General features: G+C 42.2%; 1 long non-coding RNA gene across 4 annotated transcripts in view; it reads right to left on the bottom strand.

The window, feature by feature from the left end:
• The window catches only part of LOC149456660 (uncharacterized), a 140842-nt gene that overhangs the window by 91903 nt on the left and 32440 nt on the right, over positions 1-16499 (bottom strand). The window contains exons 4-5 of one of the 4 annotated variants that reach the window (XR_016313831.1): positions 4079-4230; positions 1512-1830 (exon numbers count right to left, since the gene is read on the bottom strand). The exons of 2 other annotated variants lie outside the window; for them this stretch is intronic. This is a non-coding gene — a long non-coding RNA (uncharacterized LOC149456660). The remainder of the gene's footprint in view (positions 1-1511; positions 1831-4078; positions 4231-16499) is intronic. One more of the 4 variants, XR_016313829.1, reaches the window with a different exon arrangement.

Here is a 16499-nt window from a genome sequence, read left to right as displayed (position 1 = left end):
AGTGTGTCTGTCACTGCGTCCATCAGTGTAGCCCTAATCAGTGTACCATCACCGCAGTCATCAATGCAGTGCTAATGAGCTTAACTGTCACAGCAGTCATCAATGCAGCCCTAATCAGTGTACCTGTCACAGCAGCCCTTCAGAACATCCTATCAGTGTACCTGTCACAGCAGCCCATCAGTGCAGCCTATTAGTGTACCTGTCTCCGCAGTCATCAGTGCACCCTAACATGCCCCTAAGGCGCTCCTTGGATGTTGGGCCTCTCTATGTGGCTAGGCTGTGAAAAAGTCCCACATGTGGTATCCCCATGCTCAAGAGTAGCAGAATGTATTTTGGGGTTTAATTTTTGGTATGTATATGCTGTGTGTTAGAAATATCTTATAAAGATTGACAGCTTTGTGTAAAAAAAAAAAAAAAATTCCTTTTCTTTCCATATTTTCCGAAAAACAACATATTCAAAAGACTCATTATGCTTCATAGAATATATGCTGGGGTGTTTGCTTTCCAAAATGGGGCAATTTTATGGGTGTTTCCTTTGTCCTGGTGCTCCAGGGCCTTCAAAAATGTGATAGGTAGTCAGGAAATGAGATGTATAATTTGTCAGGAGGAGTAACAGAATTTGTTTTGGGGTGTACCTATGCCGTGTATGAGAAATAACTTGTTAAAATGACAATTTTGTGGGAGAAAAAATTTTTTTTCTTAATTTTCCAAAGAATTGTGGGGAAAAAATGACGACTCCAAAAACTCACCATGCCTCCTACTAAATACCTTGGACTGTCTACTTCTAAAAAGGGGTCATTTGTGGGGGGTATTTGTACTGTCTTGGCATTTTAGTGCCTCAAGAAATGAGGGAAAGGCCAGTACATCAGGATTGATCAATTTTCAATGAAACGTAGCATAACTTGTAGACCCTATAACTTTCACACAGACTAAATAATATGCACTGTTTTGGGTTATTTTTACCAAAGAACTGTAGCAGTATATATTTTGGTCTGAATATATGAAGAGAAACTACTTATTTGCAACATTTTATAATATAAACTAAGAAAAACGCATTATTTTTCAAAATTTACGGTATTTTTTTGCTTATATCACAAAAATAAAAAACCCAGTAGTGATTAAATACCACCAAAAGAAAGCTCTGTCTCAAAAAAATAATAAAAATTTAATCTGGGTACAGTGTTGCATGACTGAATGCCATTCAAAGTGTGAGAGCGCTGAGGGCTAAAAATTGGCCTGGGCAGGAAGGGGGTAAAAGTGCCCAGTGGGCAAGTGGTTAAGTTCCACTTCAATCACCAAAGGTTGCGTTGAAATCCAGCCATGCTGATGAGTCAGTTTTATCCACCCTGATGATCTTTGATATGTTCTACACATGTAGCAGTCATTAAACAAAGCAGAGATCTTATTGCACCCAATTACATCGTAATCTGGTGTCTGCAACCAGCAAATATAAATGAGAAAGGCTCAGGAAAAAGGAAGAGGATAACTATAAAAAGGAGTATTTTAATTACCTTCAGCTGGTTCTCTCACCTGCTTCTCCTCTCCCCCTCCAGCCTTTACAGCGCTTTTTGTTGACTGCTAATTACAATTCTTCATTTGTCAGATTAAAGGCCAGTTCATTATGTTGCTGGAAGCCGAAGCACTCAGTATGGAGAATAGACTTGTGCTGTTTGGGAACACAGAGTATCTCAACAATGTAACAGAGCTGCCAACTCATCTCAAGCCGTGGCTCCTCTCATTAACCTCATTGATTGCATGGTGGTACCCTGGTGGGTGTTTCCATCAATGTGTAAAAATTGTCACACGTCGCTTGTTCACACTAGGAGCATTCTCCAGAGAAAGTAGAAAGAACATGGTTGTCAATATCTATCTGATCACAATCCAATCTCACCGATTCCCTCCACTATGCAACCCTTTGCACTACCCAATCTTGTTTTTGTCTCTTTTACAATATTTAATATCTTTGCCCCCTCCCTACATTCTGATCATACCAACTAATACACCATAGCAATAGATTCTCAAAGTGACGCAAATAGGAACTATTGTACCTGAATGCGTCTTACATGTCAGAACTTTTACCAAAACATTCATAGGGTTTTCTTGAATTTGGTGCAGGATCTTTTAAACGGGAAAGGACGAACCTTTTTGAGTGCCCAAATTGCAACACAAAACCAACTTATTTACTTCAAAGTGCCAACATTGCCATTAAACCTGAATACTTTCAATGATACAGGTTTTTTTTTTAAAAAAACATAATTTCTACATGTGCATGTATTTTTCCAAATGACTATGTCTAGGCCTTTTGGAATGATTTTCCACTATGTTTTCAGTTTTGCTTTTTTTACTGTGCTCATTTTTGGTGTTCAACACTTGAAGTCTAGAAAAACACAAAAATAACAAAAATGATTTACTAACCCCACCCATATAAGATATGTCTGTAAATGTTATCAAAATATGGAGCAGCACAGTGGCTAAATGGTTAGCACTTCCGCCTGGCAGTACTAGGGTAGTTGGTTCGAATCCCAGCCACAGCACCACCTGCCTGGAGTTTGCATGTTCTCCCTGTGGGGGTTTCCTCCGGGTACTCCAGTTTCCTCCCACACTTCAAAGATATGCTGGTAGGTTAATTGGATCCTGTCTAAATTGGCTCTAATATGTGTATGTATGAATGTAAGTTAGGGCCCTTAGATTGTACGCCCCTTGAGGGTTAGGGACTGATGTGAATGTACAATATATATGTGTAAAGCGCACCGTAATTTGACGGCGCTATATAAGTACCTGAAATAAAAATAAATAAAATATGGCTATATACAAGTCAGTATGAGAGCAACTTACATTTTTGTAAACAGATATAGGCATTGCCATAGTCCAACGTCTTGTGGAACAACAAGGTGTGCTGTGCCAGGGTAAGAAATCCTCATGGATACTGCTGTGCTGCAGGTGACACCGCTCTTTTGGGTCTGGAAGCTGGCTGTGTGGGTGTATAGGATCCAGAAGATAGGGTTGGAACGCTCAGGAGCCAGATGTCAGGCACGATGACGTCACTGGACGAGCTGAGACTCGGTTCAGAGCGTGCGCATTGGCGATGGCTGCTGGGGGGGAGGCGATCCACACAGAGAGGGCTCTGTGTGCCAGCTGCGGCACATGTGCTATAGGTTCTCCATCGCTGTTTTAAAGCATAACTAACCCCTATTCTTTACAGGCATGGAAGCTGCCATCTTAGCCTCTATTTATCCTGTAGTTGCCATGGTGCTGCACATGTGATTAGTCATGACACCACTCATTTGATAGCTTGACAGGTTGATGGAGACCACAAGCAACTGTGACAGTTTTCATTTACAGCATACCTTGAATGTAACTGTTTCGAGAAACCTTTAAAGTGGAGCTAAAATCCATGAACTCACCTTTCCTTTAACAGTTTGATGACCCTTGCCAGCGCCAGCATCATCTACCCAGCTTCTTTCAGGTGTCAGGGCACAGCCATCTTCATTGGCGGTGGATGACGTCTCTCATGCACATGCACAGGAGTGCACTCATCCCAGTACACAGGCACAGTGCCAGAAGGTAAACGGAGCTGCACTTGAACAGCTCAGTGTATTTTCCAAAGAAGACTGTGAGCAGGCATGTAGGTTTCTTTTTTTGCAGAAGAGAAATTACTGTACATGCAATAAAGAGCCTGCTGCCTGAAATTTTTGAAAGTGGGACTTTCTGCTTTATTTCATTGGGTTTAGCTCTGGTTTAAGGTCTGTGGCACACAGATGCCTAAAAACGTTTTTGGGCATCCAGGCATTTTTTTTTAAATCTAATCTAGGAGTCCATTGTTTTAATGCACCTGTACACACAGTTGCTGCGTGTAGATCAGTAAAAAAAAATAATACAAAAATCTGTGTTACTGAACAGTGTTTTACACGTGTACAACACAATCCAAGAAAAGCTATAAGGATTTTTACGCATGTGTACGCATTTGCACAGAAACGCGTGAATATAAACATATACTATACAGCCCATCATTGCATTTTTATGTGGGAACCTTCTGCCAGAAATCAGATTTTCATACAACAGTACAGTGTGTAAATACCTTTTAAAAGGGGCTATACATCCAGAAAAATGTTACAAATGCTTTCTCCAATTCTCTCCAGTGTCTAGTAGGCTGTATACTTGGGCTCAGTCAAGTGCAAGTTCATGCTCACCTCTCCACCCAGGACAGGGGGTGTGATCTTGAAGCCACATCTGTGAAACAAAGACTGACTTCAGAACTACACCTTAGTCACCGGTCACACCGCTGTGATTTAAAATCATGCAATTTGTGTGCAATTTCTGAAGACTTTATTGCGACTTGTGAAGATTTTCAACAATTTCTTAAGATTTGAATTGCGATTTCCATTGTATTTTATGTATATGAAATCGCAGAAAACTGCAGAAAAAGTGATGCAAGAACTACGTTAGAAATCGCTCTACAGCAAATTGCACAAGCTAAGACATTGGCACATTCATTAGATGCGATTTCAGGTGCGATTTCAATTCGCAAATCGCACCACTATCACACTTAAAGCAGTAAAACCCAAACGCAAACATTTATTATATTGCAGCTTATCAATTCTTAGATATAGTGGCTGCATTTTCTTTTTAGGCTTTCTTTCCCTTATTTCCAAAAGAACAAGCGGTCTTGCAGATGTAGCAGTTTAGAAGGTTGAGACATACCGTTTACCTCCTGACAGGGGTGCTTACAATAACTAGCTTTTATTTATGTAAAAGCTTTATCCACAAAGGAATAAGTTGCTTTTAAAGTTTGAGTTAGGCTTTAATTTGTTGATGTATCTAAATCTGCCACTACATCAAACACTCCCCCCCCCCACTCTCCCAGACTGACAATGCTGCTGTCTGCTGTGCCCCATGTGTTCCCTCATCCAGAGTGGGGGCTCTCTAATACAGGAGGAGTTCTACTGGTCAAATTACCAGGTGAAACAGAGGAAGAAAAACCTAAAAAGAAACCAATGCAGCCGCAGCGTCTAATGATTGGTAAGCTGCAATATATTGCATTTTCGGGTTTGGGTTTCATACCGCTTTAATGCTGGAGAGGTGCGAATGTCAAATCGCAGATAGGCAATGCTGTGCAAGAGCAGTAAACATTGATAGTCAGCTACTGCATAAATTAGCCTTAGATTATGTATGGTGGAAAAGGAAGAATATTGAAAGAATGTCATTATTAAAGAAGAGGAACAGTGGATTTAAAAGTAACACATTGTCAGAATGCAAAGACATTATCTTAGCGCATCCAGTAATAATTCTCTTCTGTAGAAGACGTCACTATTCCTTTAAGAAAAAACCTTTAGCACTACAGTATATGTAAATTTGTCAGTTTATGTAAATGCATTTCATGAAATAAACCTACTTTTCCTCCAAGGGTGGTTAATAATATGCCCATAAAATGAAGGATGAGATTATGGGTTCTGTGTGCTAGTTACATTCATGCACAATCCCAAAGCCATCTATTCTAATAACATTAAAATGCATAAACCTGTGAATTTATGAAGTCCGGATATTTACATGGATTTTTTTTTTCACTCTAATTTATGTATTTCCTCCTCGTAATCCATATTCAGGTTCCATTACCTCCCCAGCACAGGCTGATGCTGATGCTGATCTTATGCCATTATGGATGAAATTACAAAGTACACCCAGCTGTACTATAAGACAAGGGTGCCACCTCCTGAGAGGAGAGGGGATGACAGGGCAGGCTAGAAGTATCAGTGAACCACAGAAAATTAAAGAAAGTGGAAGGTTAAATGTGAAGGGATATGAGCAAGAAGGCACCTTCCCTTCATCATTTTTCTACTTGAAGCGAGATCTCTGCTAGATTAGAAGTCTGAGTAAGAGAAGAGAGATGATGGATTCACTTGTCATTATCACAGCTTCAGTACACTCATGCTGTACTGTACATCAATGGTTGAGAATTCAGATACAGCACACAGGTCCAGGCAGGCCCAACGGGCTGGCAATCACAGCAACACTGAGGCCCCCCTGGTGTCACAGAACACTTTGTTCTTCCCTTAGCAGCCTGCCAGAGGGAGATGTGAGATCTTATTAATAAAGTGGAACTCCAGGCAACACCCTCCAGTCCAGTTATATACTCATCAAAAATGATGAAATGTGTTTTCAGTAACTGTAATAATACCCCTGCATACTGTACTGCAATGCGCCACCTTTCTATACTTTGCTGAAGCTCTTTCATTGTACTGTGTGAAGTGTGGAGGTTGGATCTGACATTTTTTATCCTAGTTTTCATCTCAGTGTTGCTGATCTTCCCAACCTCTTTGCAGGCGACATCTTGAAGTTGGAACTGAAAACACCCAGGACATTGCTAAGCAAGTCCCAGCTATAACTGCTCACCTTCACCACCATAGGAGCAAGGTCTTTCTCTGGTTCAATCCCCTCACATGTGCTTTCTCTCCCCTGATTCAATAGCTCTGAGCTCAGAGTTTGAGAGCTTACTCCTGTGATGGTGAAAATGAAAAGTTATAGGTGGGCCTTGCTTAACAGCATACATGTGTAGTGCCCCATAGAGCTACTGTTCTTGTTAAATTTAGTTTTTGGCCTCCCTGTAATCAGGGAGTCATGGTTTGACTAGTTATATCTGCTCTGAGTTCTATAGGTTTAGGATCCTGGAACATAGTGGGTGACAGAATATGACCCCTGCCTGCATATTTGTATCTCCCCAGTCAATCCCTGGTCAATCTGCAGGTGACCAGCAGGGGGCTGTGGGAGGTGTAAATAGGCTACAGCAGGGGTCTCCAAACTATGGCCCTCTAGGTGTTGGGGAACTGCAAGTCCCATGAGGCCTTGCAAGACTCTGACAGCAACAGGCAAGACTCCCAGAGGCAGAGGCATGATGGGACTTGTAGTACGTCAACAGCTGGAGGACCCATAGTTTGGAGACCCCTGGGCTAGGGCCCAAAGCAGAAGGCCTCTTGTTCCTGGGGGAGCAAGCCAACCTCATAGCTGTGGCATTCCTGGAAGTTTTACCTTGGACTGCAACACTTTGTGGAGTCCCAGCAACAGCTTGGCTGGAGGACCTCTGCCCTATCCTTCCTGGAGTACTCTCAGAAAATCTACTACAGGCCCAGGATACAGGCTGCTGGAGTACTGAAGTTTGCTGACCCTACGCACGGTTGCCTGGAGATCAGAAACAGTAAGCACCAGCCTTTTCGGGATCTAGAGACTTTCCTAAATATCTCTGGAAGATCTTTAACTACTATTTTTCTGCATTCAGGACTGCATCTCTACTTGGATCCCTGTTTACCTGTTGCTCAGTGTTACAGCTTCAAAGTGGGTGTCTTCACCCTGAAGTTTGGATCTGAATAAAGTCCTCATTGCCAAGTTATAGTTCTTTGTTGGAGTATCCCTAGGCTCACCCCTACCTGTTAGAGATTATATATACACTGCTCAAAAAAAGGAATGCTTTTTAATCAGAGTATAGAATCAAGCTCCTGAAATATTGATCTGGTCAGTTAAGTAGCACAGGGGTTTGTTAATCAGTTTCAGCTGCTTTTGGTGTTAATTACATTAACAACAGGTGCACTAGATGGGAAACAATAAGACGACCCCCAAAACAGGAATGGTTTTACAGGTGGCCACTGATATTTGTTGTTGCTATTCCCTACTCATCTTTTCTGACTGTTTTTCACTAGTTTTGCATTTGGCTAGGGTCAGTGTCACTACTGGTAGCATGAGGCGATATCTGGACCCTACAGAGGTTGCACAGGCAGTCCAACTCCTCCAGGATGTCCTCCAGAGCACATCAATACGTGCCATTGCCAGAAGGTTTGCTGTGTCTCCCAGCACAGTCTCAAGAGCATGGAGGAGATTCCAGGAGACAGGCAGTTACTCTAGGAGAGCTGGACAGAGCCAAAGAAGGTCCTTAACCCATCATCAGGACCGGTAGCTACTCCTTTTTGCAAGGAGGAACAGAATGAGTACTGCCAGAGCCCTACAAAACGACCTCTAGCAGGCCACTGGTGTGAATGTCTCTGACCAAACAATCAGAAACAGACTTCATGAGAGTGACAGTGGGCCCAGAATCCTCTAGTGGGCCCTGTGCTCACTGCCTACCACCATAGAGCTCGACTGGCATTTCCTATTGAACACCAGAATTGTCAGGTCCACCACTGAGAGCAGGTTCACCCTGAGCACGTGACAGACATGAAAGGGTCTGGAGAAGCCATGGAGAATGTTATGCTGCCTGTAACATCATTCAGCATGACCGTTTTGGTGGTGGGTCAGTTTCGGTCTGGGGAGGCATATCCATGGAGGGACACACAGACCTCTACAGGCTAGACAATGGCACCCTGACTGCCATTAGGTATTGGATGAAATCCTTGAACCCATTGTCAGACCCTACGCTGGTGCAGTGGGTCCTGGGTTCCTCCTGGTGCACGACAATGTCCGGCCTCATGTGGAGAGAGTATACAGGCAGTTCCTGGAGGATGAAGGAACTGATAACTTTGAATGGCCCCCATGCTCGCCTATCCTAAATTCAATAGGACACCTCTGGGATATCATGTTTTGGTCAATCTGACACTGCCAGGTTGCACCTCAGACTAACCAGGACTCAGTGATGCCCTGATCCAGATCTGGAAGGAAATACCCCAGGACACCATCCGTCGTCTCATTAGGAGCATGGCCCAACATTGTCAGGCATGCATACAAGCATGTGGGGGCCATACAAACTACTGAGTACCGTTTTGAGTTCCTGAAATGAAATTTCAGCTAAATGGACTAGCCTGCTGCATCATTTTTTCTCTTAGATTTTTAGGTGCCTGTGAATTCAGTCCGTACGTTGATCATTTTCATTTCCTTCAAACGATGGGGCATCCTTACATTCCTAACACCCAGTCCATATCAGTACAGATATCCAACATTATATTTTTCCCCATTGAGATCCGATGTGTTTTCAAAGTGTTCCTTTAATTTTTTTGAGCACTGTGTGTGTGTATGTGTGTATATATATAAATGTGTGTATATACACACACTATATTGCCAAAAGTATTGGGTCACCCCTCCAAATCATTGGATTCAGGTACTCCAATCACCCAATCACCTCCATGGCCACAGGTGTATAAAATCAAGCACCAAGGCATGCAGACTGCTTCTACAAACATTTGTGAAAGAATGGGTCGCTCTCAGGAGCTCAGTGAATTCAAGCGTGATAGATTGCCATCTGTGTAATAAGTCCATCCATGAAATTTCCTTGCCACTAAATATTCCACGTTCAACTGTTAGTGGTATTATAACAAAGTGGAAGCAACTGGGAACAGCAACAACTCAACCACAAAGTGGTAGGCCATGTAAAATAACAGAGCGTGGTCAGTGCATGCTGAAGAGCACAGTGCGCAGAAGTCGTCAACCATCTGCAGAAGTTGCCAACTGTCTGCAGAGTCAATAGCTAAAGACCTCCAAACTTCGTGTGGCCTTCACATTAGCACAACAGTGCGTAGAGAGCTTCATGAAATGGGTTTACTTGGCCAAGCAGCTGCATCCAAGCCTTGCATCAGAAAGTGTAATGCAAAGTGTTGGATGCAGTGGTGTAAAGCACGCCACCACTGGGGTCTAGGCAGTGGAAACGTGTTCTCTGGAGTGACAAATCACGCTTCTCTGTCTGGTAAATGTTTATGTGCGTGTAAAGGCAGGCATCCCAATACTTTTGGCAATATAGTGTATATAGCACTACAGAACACACCATGCACAGTCCACATGTGTTTATCTACTGCTTCTCTGCAAATAGGAATTTTATTATAGAGAAAAGACAAAGTTTTATCATAGATGCATCTACAAACATATAAACACTGCCATCTATTGGTTGAAGAATAAATCTCTACTGAATACTGATGTACAGTTGTTGCACAAAATACATGAATATTGTATTCCAGCATCCCCACTCAACAACTACTCCTTTATATTAGTCCCATTTTGGATCTAACTTCTATATATCTGTTTCAATTCACTAACAGATGTAATTTCTTTGTCAGCAGCTCTGATGCACTTTTGTTTCTCATTGGTTAGAAGTCTTTGCATCTCATCTTCTGAATCTGGCTTTGGTTTTATTGCTACGTGAGCAACATAGGACAGGAGTGCCTTTATTGCTTCTGGTGGATTTCCTGATTGAAGCCTCTTGTAGCCTGGATTCTTCTTTTTCAGTATTTGGATTGTCTGTGTTAATTTCTATTTCTTTGTCACTTATGTGTTGCTTATCTTCATGTGACATTGATGTAGAATTTCCTCCGTTTGAAGAGTTTGTGTTCATTCATGAACTTTTAAACACACTGAAGTTTCATTGACAATTACATTTCTACCAATGGTTACCTCGTTTGTGTCTTGGTGTAGAATTCTGTATCCCGTTTGAGATTCACTGTACACCACAAGTACACATTCCTTTGCATGAGCATCTCATTTTGTACATTTTTGTTTTGGGATGTGCACATAGGCTTTGCTTCCAAAATTTTTTAGATGGTTCAAACGTGGGGCTTTGTCATTCCACAGTTCATGTGTACTTTTCTCAACTGATTTTCCTGGTAGTCGATTTTGGAGATAGAATGTGGTCATATTTGCATCTCCCCAATATGCGAATGGCATATATGCATCAAACAGCATGGTTCTTCCACTCTCACACAGAGTACAGTTCATTCTTTGTGCAACTTAAATTTGTTCTGGGTTATGTGGTATGGTAGTTTGAAATAATATGCTATGCTTTCTGAGAATCACCTGTGTGTTATCACCCATATATTCAGTTCCATTTTCTCTGCACAATACACTAGGTCTTTTGCCAAATTGGTTGCTTACCTGAGCCAAATACTGTTCAAGTTTCTCTGGTACTTCACTTTTGTTGTATAACAGATATGGTGTAGTGTACTTGAAGTAATCATCTGCAGTATAAAAGTGAGAAAATACCTTTTCTTTCCTGGAGTCATATTTTCCATTGGACCGCAAATATCTGCATTAAGTCCAGAGGTTTCTTAGCTCTACTGTTACTCTGCTTTGGAAAGGCTTTTCCTGTCATTTTTCCTTTTATACGGCTGGTGCATTTCATTGTTTGATCACATGGACTAATTTTTATTCCACTTGTATAGTCATTCCCAGATAACTTCTTTCTTATGCCACGATTCCTGTGCTCAAGTCGTCTGTGCCATGTGTGAATGCAGTTTGAATATATTTCCTCCTTGACAATATTAACTACCTCATTGCAGTTCAGCTGATACAATTCATCTGTAATTTTAGCCTTTCCAAGTAAGATATCTCATTTTGTGATGGCACAACTGTCATCTTGGAAGGTCGCAATATTGCCTTGTTTTGTGAGCTTCTACACTGACAACAGTTTAGTTGAGCCAGGACATAAAAGACATTTTTCACAGGTATTTTTCTAATCACACTCTGGGGAATAGGACAGTAAAGAAAACTGTCTAATATTTCTTCTGAGTCCATTATTTGCCAATTAGCTGTGGTGATTTTCTTCTGTTTTACTTTTGTCAAGGTGAATAAAGAAATGTATAATTTGTCATGTGACTCGTAGCTCCTGAATGAACACACCATGCTTGCAATGATGAGGTGCAACTTTGGATTGAAAAACATAACTATTATCTAAAGTTTTTATCCGTTTACATCTTTTTATTTGTCCGATTACAACTGTTTACATCCATTTTTCATTCGTTCTGTTTTTTTTAAGATAGGGGTTTCTTCCGTTCAATAAAACAGATGTTAATGGATATGGACAATAACGGATATAAACAAATGATCATCCATTTACATCTACTAGTCCATAAAATACATGTGTTCGTTTTTCATCCATAAACAGACAGATGAAAAAAAGGACATATGGAACGCCCATGTGAAAGAGGCCTAAGAGATTAAATCAACTGCTGAAAAAGTAGCAATGGTTAACACCCTTTTAGGTTTGCTGTGTCCTGTCAAAGACACAGACAGTTCTCACTGAAACTGGTGTCCCAGTTGGAAGAGTTTCTCTCATTTTCTGTGTTTTTGATTATTCCAACATTCTATGGGTCCTGTCGTGTTTTGTCTTACAGACTATAGTCATGAGGACAAACAGACGGTGAATCTCCCAAGGACAAAGACAGCAATAAAATCGAATGCTTTTGGGAGATATAAATAATACCATAATAATATGTTTCACATCATTCAAAGTATTCCTAGATTCAGCAATAATATCTTAGCAGGGGTTCTAACCCCTGCTTACTCTATACAAAGCTAAAACAAGTTTTGGCTTATATATACTTTAACCTCCCCAACATTTAAATGAGAAGTTTGGGGTTAACATAAAAAAAAATTTAAATACATACTCACCTCTATGCTGCAGCATCGGTGTGACACTGCAGCTGTCCCACATCAACTGCAAGAACGAGAAATGAGTAATCTCATGTTTTCTGATAGCTCAGTTCTCTGTCTGCTCAGGGTAGAGAACAGTAACTGTCAGTCATCGCTCTCTGCTCTGCTCCTCCAGCACTCACTGGTGCATCAGGCAGGAGTGAGGGTGGGTGCAGGTGGCTCCACTTCTCAGTACATGGCTGTCAATCAGGCAACTGGGTGGATCCTGACAATATGAGTGACTCTGCCACCTTAGCTGCTAGTAGGCAATAGTCCATTATCAGCTGATTCTGGATCACAGGGGAGCAAACTTAACTGCACTCCTGTAACCCACAGGAGAAGCATAGACCTATATAGCTTTGGACATACTTCTGTTCTAATAACACTTTAAAAACCTAAACCTAACATCAATTGTAAAAGCTAAACTAAACCCCTAAACCTTGACCCTAAAGACTAAACCCCTAATCCTTGATTAGAGGCCTAACTAAAACCTTCAGGGCCCCGGTGCAAGAAACCATAAAGACCACCCCCTTCTCTTTGAGCCGAGGACCCCTCCCATTGCGGGGCCCTTTATATGGTCTGAAGCGGGCCCCCTTCCTGCCATCCTGGATAAGGGTTCCACCTTTTCTTCAAGCCAAAATCAAACACTTTAGTGGCTCACAGAAAATGTGTTTGTTTTTTTTGTATACTTATAGTATATAGGTCGTAATGAATACGCACTGAAGATTTGTGAAATGCATCTACTAATGTTCCTAGCGCCATGTATTGCTGTTGTTTAACTTCATGGTTTGAATAATAAAGAAGTATGTTGTTTGTACATTAGAGTCCCGCTACTTCCTTTCTTTATGTTCTCTGACTACAGTTGCGGACTGAACAGGCACATAGACACATCCAACAGCATGGGATTTCAAAGGAACAAAGTTAGCAGACTTTCAAGAACCAGGAACGCAGAAACTAAAGCAGAAGACAATCCAGCACTGAGACTAGGACTCTCAGTTTAAATAGGCTGCTGTGGATACATGTGCATGCCTATGTGTGTGCGCGCGCACATGCTCGCACATATGCACAATGCTTGTCCATGTGCGCATTCTAGTCCTTTCTCGTCTTGTTAGACTTCTGTGTGCACGATTCTGCATATGTGCATAAGAATGAGCACCTGCAGCACAAAAATTAGCATCTGCTGTACGAGATTCCTGACTGGGTCTCTGGTCACCAGAGCCCCCACTTACATCAGAGTTCCCAGAATTCCCCTTTATATAGGGTTCCCAGAGCCCCCCTTACATCAGAGTCCACAGAGCGTCCCTTAGATCAGCGTCTACAGAATTTCCACTTACACTGTAAGGGAGATCTCTGTGGACTCTTGAATGTAAAGAGGAACCCTGATTTAAGGGGGACTCTGATGAAAGGGGGAATGCTGTGGATTCTGGTGTAAATGGGAACTCTGATGTAAAGGGGGTTTTGGTGAGCAGAGACCCCCATACCTCAGTGTCCAAATAGCACCCTAAGTCCCCCTTACATTAGTGTACTCCAGCTCTTTCTCTCTTCTCTCGTCCATGAAGGGGGAAAGGGGGAACTGTCAGTGCTGGCACTGTGCTGTAAAGACATAGTGCAAGTTCTTGGGGCTCACCCATTGTGGTGAAACTCGAGGACCCGGTCACAAGTGCGACCTTTGTGACCCTTGTAGTTCTTACAGTGTCCTTGATCATAGCATTATCCCGACCTAAGTGCTAAACTAATCTCATACAATAAATAACTTTCTTCTGCATGCCTACCTCACGCTGCGTTGGGAGACACTACATTGATTGCTCACAGCACCAACGTCAAAAGCTGATCTCACAGCACTGAAAATTATTTCATAAAGCTGAACTCCAGGGTAAGCAAATATTGTCTAAATAAAAGAGGTATGTTTGTTCTTCCATGAATCTTGGTTTGCTCTGTGCATTACTTCCAGATCTGTGTAGTAACCCCGTGTGAAACATTGCCTCTGTGCAGGAGCTTCCTGTAATAAAGACTGGTCTCTGCTGCACTCTCTTTGTGCACGTTGACTGGTTCTGTCTCCAACCTCTTCTCTAGTTATTTTCGGAGAGCCTATAAAGGGTGGGGTCTGCTAGGTCCTTCCCACAGTTCTGCTTGCTGCCCAGGCTATGCACAGTGCAGTAATGATGTCACTGCTACTTTTACAAGGTAACAACTTGGTTTGTAAAAGCATTTGGTGTATTTAGAGTTCATTTATATCCATTGAGGCAATCAAGAAAAATATATTTATGTATATTAAAGTTTCTGTGCCTGGTGTTCAGCTTTGGTGTATTTCTTACCCCTCTGTGTGCCCTCACTGTTGGCGCTATCTGTGTAATAATGAATGCTTGTTCAATTTGATTTTTTTTAACTGGGTCAGGCATAGTACATTTAGTATACTTAGGTATTTTTGCAATGTTTTTTGCAGAACTGAATCCTGATCCAGCACCACCAGAGAGTCAAGTGTCTCTTCTTTCCCATCATTATATTAGAAGGCGAAAAAAATATTCTACATCCCGTTCTGAGCGGAGATAAGAGGGTCGCTGAGGATCAAAGTGATACAAACAAAATGCAATTTCAGACTGCAAAGTCTTTGCCAAGGGTGAGACGGGTGAGAAGCTGGAAAGGATTAGAGTGGAGTGAGAAAGGCAAAGAAATAATTAAAATGAAATGAATCTCCCTTCAGCCCCAGAGGAGTCCTTCATTACCAGATGGGTGCTCATTAACAAGATATAATTGGAAACGAGTCCGCTGATAAAGAAGACTAAATCCCCATTTATTCAGATAAAGCGCACTGCTTGTTTACTTAGTTTGTGTCGCTGAAATGAGCAGGTTGTCTTGAAATGTTCAAATTCAATAACTTTATTATGGTGAAGCAATATTTACATCTCATAGACATGATTCACTAAGAGAAGAGAAGCTCACAGCTGGAATGTTAATGGAGGAGGCATGGCAGGCCTAATGTACGTGCACTGTGGGCAGCTGCATAGAACACCATCTTTGGGGGGGCACTAACAGCTTACCGTATTTTAACATACACAACCTACTATTCCCTCATTCACATCTCAAAAACCTCCCTGTAGGTGTATGTTCATGTCATGCCATGTGAGTTCACAGGCACAAACGTAGAATTGCTACAGGATGGCTTATCTTTCTGCTTAGCTTACACTAGAAAATGGTCTATTTTGCTGTCCATAGATTAGAAGCATATATTTGAATATTACAGCATGACCATGCCAGGTCATGTTCCAGCAGGGCTGCTGTTAGAAACCACGGGGCCCCATACAGCCAACCTGACAGGGCCCCCCCAAGAAAAAACAAAGTTTACTATGCTCCAGTTATGAATGAACACAGTGAGCAATCAGTACCGATCACTTATTGTGTTCACTCAGGAAAGGAAGAAGCTAGTAAATGTGTCATATTTACCGGACCCTTCCCCCACTCTCCATCCTAAGGGATCCTATTGTGTGCTTGCAGATGCCTGTGGAAAGGAGAGGCGGGAAGTCGGGGGTACACAGGGGGGTCTGGGCAGCAGAGGGAAACTTATTGTGCGCAGGGAAGGGTGATGGGTGTGTCAGGGGGCAATTGCTGGAACCTCTTCCCTGTATGGCTCCCTCTGCAACAGCTGAGAGCCAGTGGGAGGGAGAGAAGAAGCCAGCCTTCAGCTGCTGCAGAGAGAGCCATACATGGGGATCGGTTCTAGTAACTGCCCCTTGACCTTGCCAATCACCCTCCCTGCCCACATCCAATTCATCCAGCTGCCTGGGCCCCCTTGTTGGCCTGGGCCCCATACAGGAGGACTAGTGGTAACCCCTTATCCACGGTGCTGTGTTCTAGAGATGAGTATGGGGATGTTACTTTTTTTGCTGGTGGGCTGTTATACACTGTTTCTCCTCTCCTCATCTCAAGTACCAAAGCTAACCATACTCTATTCGAATTGTATTAGAACTTTTGAACAACGTTCATCAAGTCATCAAATGTACTGAGAATGTTTGTGCAATTTTCATTAGAAAATCTAAATAGACAGCTTAAGGGTGGGCAACAGCAGGCTTCTCACATGCAGGCCAACTACTACAAACAAGGACTTCACCCAAAAAGAGGAATTTCCACTT

The sequence above is a fragment of the Staurois parvus genome, unplaced genomic scaffold (assembly GCF_062004578.1).
Source record: "Staurois parvus isolate SC_StPar_1 unplaced genomic scaffold, SC_StPar_1.0 ptg000352l, whole genome shotgun sequence".
Classification (NCBI taxonomy): Eukaryota; Metazoa; Chordata; class Amphibia; order Anura; family Ranidae; genus Staurois; species Staurois parvus.
This window is presented reverse-complemented; position numbering and strand designations above follow the sequence as displayed.